Here is a 5,000-nt window from a genome sequence, read left to right as displayed (position 1 = left end):
CGCACCGCAAAACATACTGCCATCTGTAGGTCTCCCGCAACATGACCTCCTGCAACGACGATACCGTCATCTATGAGACGCCAAGCCGACTAAGACAGCCATGGGCCCACAGTGCCCTTCTTTCGACCCCACCCACAAAGCCTGCATCCTCTGTCGACAACAGCACCCCAACGCCAGCGCCTCTGCCGCACGAAGTCGTGGACCGGCAATCACTCCACCTGCACCCGTTCGCTCCCCACCCCAACCGCCCAACTCGCAACTCCAGCGGATGAACGGCGGACTTTGCTCGCACTCGCAATGTGCAATCCACCCCTATAACGTGCGTTTCATGAAGAGTTATGTCCAATATGCGACATTCCCGCTGTCCATATACATGAGCTGCGAGCTGTACCACGTACGAGCTACAGACGCGATCGCGTTGCTCTCTGTACGAATGCAGATGCTCAGCGGCAGCTAGGAGGCGCTCCATCCATGTCGGTACCGGTGAGCGTTGCACTCGCAGTCGCAAAAACGTACGGCAAGTATATTACTCGGAAGAGTCAATTACAGTCCAAGCCCCCCTGCGTGGGAAGAGTCTTCCTAGGCCATGACCCACCGGAAGGGCGCAGCGTCCCCCACCCCAGACATGTGACGTCACACTATCGGTATTGACGACTAGACTGATTCCTTATAATCATTTGCCATACACCGGTGGAAGCTGCCGAGACGAGTAACTACATAGCGGGCTCGCCGTGTCACTAATGTACAGAGATACAATAGTTTCGACTGGAACCGGATTAAACGTATACACGGCGCTGATTAGTAATAGATAGAGCCATCAGAATACAGATAATGTATACAACTGTCCGTATACATGCTGAAAGACTCTGCTCACAATCACACGTCAGCCAGACACTCTTATCACGCACTACTCTCTGCCTGTAACAGGCACACAGACAATATGTAAGCACCAGCATGGAACAACACCCAGTGCATCCTCTCTGCCACATTAGACAATCCACACTATCATAACCAGACCGGGAGGTCCACTCGGAAAACAGAATATCCCACCCTTCCGACAACCACCATTGCTCAGCTAAGCCACCAACACCCACACATGTCCTACACAGGGGTGCACCCAACATCACAATACTGCCTCCTGTCACACCACAAAAACAATGGCAGGAATGAAAGACACAGGTCTGCCACAAGCATGGAATCAGAGCGCCGCCTGTCATGAGCCAAAGGTGCACCCTGACGTGCCAAATCAGATGATGCCGCAGTCATTTACTTACGATAATCACAATCAACAAACCGGCCCCCCCCCCCAAAACACCTTTCCTTACAACAATGTGTACCTTAACCTAACCCGTATTGTGCCTTAACCTAACCCGTATTGTGCCTTAACCTAACCCGTATTGTGCCTTAACCTAACCCGTATTGTGCCTTAACCTAACCCGTATTGTGCCTTAACCTAACCCGTATTGTGCCTTAACCTAACCCGTATTGTGCCTTAACCTAACCCGTATTGTGCCTTAACCTAACCCGTATTGTGCCTTAACCTAACCCGTATTGTGCCTTAACCTAACCCGTATTGTGCCTTAACCTAACCCGTATTGTGCCTTAACCTAACCCGTATTGTGCCTTAACCTAACCCGTATTGTGCCTTAACCTAACCCGTGTTGTGCCTTAACCTAACCCGTGTTGTGCCTTAACCAAACCCGTGTTGTGCCTTAACCTAACCCGTATTGTGCCTTAACCTAACCCGTGTTGTGCCTTAACCTAACCCGTGTTGTACCTTAACCTAACCCGTGTTGTACCTTAACCTAACCCGTGTTGTACCTTAACCTAACCCGTGTTGTACCTTAACCTAACCCGTGTTGTACCTTAACCTAACCCGTGTTGTACCCTAACCTAACCCGTGTTGTACCTTAACCTAACCCGTGTTGTACCTTAACCTAACCCGTGTTGTACCTTAACCTAACCCGTGTTGTGCCTTAACCTAACCTATGTTGCGCCTTAACCTAACCTATGTTGCGCCTTAACCTAACCTATGTTGCGCCTTAACCTAACCTATGTTGCGCCTTAACCTAACCCATATTGTACCTTAACCTAACCCATATTGTACCTTAACCTAACCCATATTGTACCTTAACCTAACCCATGTTGCGCCTTAACCTAACCCATGTTGCGCCTTAACCTAACCTATGTTGCGCCTTAACCTAACCCATGTTGCGCCTTAACCTAACCCATGTTGCGCCTTAACCTAACCCATGTTGCGCCTTAACCTAACCCATGTTGCGCCTTAACCTAACCCATGTTGCGCCTTAACCTAACCCATGTTGCGCCTTAACCTAACCCATGTTGCGCCTTAACCTAACCCATGTTGCGCCTTAACCTAACCCATGTTGCGCCTTAACCTAACCCATGTTGCGCCTTAACCTAACCCATGTTGCGCCTTAACCTAACCCATGTTGCGCCTTAACCTAACCCATGTTGCGCCTCAACCTAACCTATGTTGCGCCTCAACCTAACCTATGTTGCGCCTCAACCCAACACACGTTGGGCCTCAACCCAACACACGTTGGGCCTTAACCCAACACACGTTGGGCCTTAACCCAACACACGTTGGGCCTTAACCCAACACACGTTGGGCCTTAACCCAACACACGTTGGGCCTTAACCCAACACACGTTGGGCCTTAACCCAACACACGTTGGGCCTTAACCCAACACACGTTGGGCCTTAACCCAACACACGTTGGGCCTTAACCCAACACACGTTGGGCCTTAACCCAACACACGTTGGGCCTTAACCCAACACACGTTGGGCCTTAACCCAACACACGTTGGGCCTTAACCCAACACACGTTGGGCCTTAACCCAACACACGTTGGGCCTTAACCCAACACACGTTGGGCCTTAACCCAACACACGTTGGGCCTTAACCCAACACACGTTGGGCCTTAACCTGCTCTGTAATTGTCATACGACGCGTTAAATTAGTGTAGTGTTGCCTAACTGCAACCCCCGCAATATAGTTTGCTACTCGCACTGCCCGGTCCCCAGAGTATCGCTTCATGTGAAACACCTTGCAGCTATACACTGTAATGCGGATGGCAGTAGGACGTACATGCTCAATGCCCTTCGCAGTTGTTCATTGGCATTCGCATGGCGAAGCACAGCCTACGTTGTGGTACGGCTTGTGTCAACTGTCCGCTGATGTTGTACGTCCAAATCACACACTGTACTGCACATTGGTCCTCATGTACTGAATGATACATCGTGGTACATGTGTGACCGTACCACGACTGCGCCAACAACGGCGAACCATACGGTCCAAATATTGTGCACTCAGCTACGTGTCGTCTCCCTATAAGAGCTGGATTGCAGTATGGTATGCCGTGGATGGCGATCAGCATGAGCCGTCTGTTGATGTAGTGGCGCGTGTTGTCAGACGTAGTCGTCTCCTCTCACACACCGTGATAGCATGGTGCACTGCGTTCCACATCTGCGACATGCGACAGAGGCCGGTTGACAGTCGTTCGCGCAATGGACATCGCATACGTACGGGGGCCACCTTCCACGTGTTCGCGAAGCGTGCACATGTTGTTGCGTGTATGTGGGCAGACATAGTGTGTCGTGACACCTGACACAGGCATGCAACAATCGTTGAATTTGCAAATGGCGATGGACGTCTACGTTTGCTGGTGACGTTACGCAAATGAACAACTGGTAAACCGTTGTGGTGCGGTTGTTCTCGCTAGAGGTGAATCAGTGATGGCGACGATCGGTTGAGCTACCAACCGGTTGTTTCAGCGATACCCACCATGCCCACGAACGTGAATGGCATGTGGGTGTGAAGCGATACGCGGCGGTGGCTGGGTGGGACCGTCCCCGGCCGGTGAGGGGGGGCCTCCCGGCGTGCTGGCCGCGCGGTGCGTGGGCGCACGCGCTACAGCCGGCTGGTGGGGGCGGCCAGTGGCAGGCGCGCCGGCCGACGGAGGCGGCAGGCGGCGCAGCTGCGCGCCGGCGCACCCTGCACGCGGCGCCGTGCGGCCAAAGTAGGTCCTCGCGGGCCCGGTGCGAAGCGCGGTGGACATCTGCAGTGTGCTGGTCCGATTGAGGACTGTGTGCGCTGAGGATGCGCCGCCGCCCGGCGCTCGGCGCCGCGACGCCGTCTGCTGCTCGGTCGCCTCTGCGGTTCTCGCAGGTGGATTGTATCGCAGCTGTGCGGACGTGTTGGCGCGTGCGCTGTGCTGGGAGAGTTCGCTTCGGCACCCAAGTGGGGCTTTTGTCCTTCTGTGGCGCTGGCGTTGGAGCTGCCGGCCACCGTAGGTGGCGCGTGTTGTCTCCCGCCGGCAATGCCACGACAGCACGCTCCCGGGCCTCTGTCGGCAGCGGCAAGCTCAGTTGGGAGCACGGGTGGTCGCACCTAAAGCGTCTACTCGCCAAACTCCGGGCGATTGCGCCACTCTCGAACCCGACCAAGTACTTAGGACGGCGCTGCGCGCCGCCGGGACCTGAGAGGGTTTCGAGGTGTATTGTGCAGGGGAGCTCAGCCTCCTCCTGTTTGCAGAATAATTGAGCGGACGCTTGCGTGTTCGCGCGGGCCCCCGGGACACACTCCCGGGCGGCCGGCTGCTCAGCTCTAGTTGACGCAGCTCCCTGGTTGATCCTGCCAGTAGTCATATGCTTGTCTCAAAGATTAAGCCATGCATGTCTCAGTACAAGCCGCATTAAGGTGAAACCGCGAATGGCTCATTAAATCAGTTATGGTTCCTTAGATCGTACCCACGTTACTTGGATAACTGTGGTAATTCTAGAGCTAATACATGCAAACAGAGTCCCGACCAGAGATGGAAGGGACGCTTTTATTAGATCAAAACCAATCGGTCGGCTCGTCCGGTCCGTTTGCCTTGGTGACTCTGAATAACTTTGGGCTGATCGCACGGTCCTCGTACCGGCGACGCATCTTTCAAATGTCTGCCTTATCAACTGTCGATGGTAGGTTCTGCGCCT

At 53.9% G+C, this 5,000-nt stretch overlaps 1 non-coding gene across 1 annotated transcript in view; it reads left to right on the top strand.

The window, feature by feature from the left end:
* The first annotated feature begins 4,643 nt into the window (after positions 1–4,643).
* Positions 4,644–5,000, top strand: part of LOC124608815 — a 1,910-nt gene continuing 1,553 nt past the window's right edge. Inside the window, exon 1 of the ribosomal RNA XR_006979378.1 lies at positions 4,644–5,000. This exon is cut by the window's right edge and continues 1,553 nt beyond it. This is a non-coding gene — a ribosomal RNA (small subunit ribosomal RNA).

The sequence above is a fragment of the Schistocerca americana genome, chromosome 3 (assembly GCF_021461395.2).
Source record: "Schistocerca americana isolate TAMUIC-IGC-003095 chromosome 3, iqSchAmer2.1, whole genome shotgun sequence".
Lineage (NCBI taxonomy): Eukaryota > Metazoa > Arthropoda > Insecta > Orthoptera > Acrididae > Schistocerca > Schistocerca americana.
The sequence above is the reverse complement of the archived record's forward strand: the minus strand, read 5'-3'. Positions and strand labels throughout refer to the sequence as shown.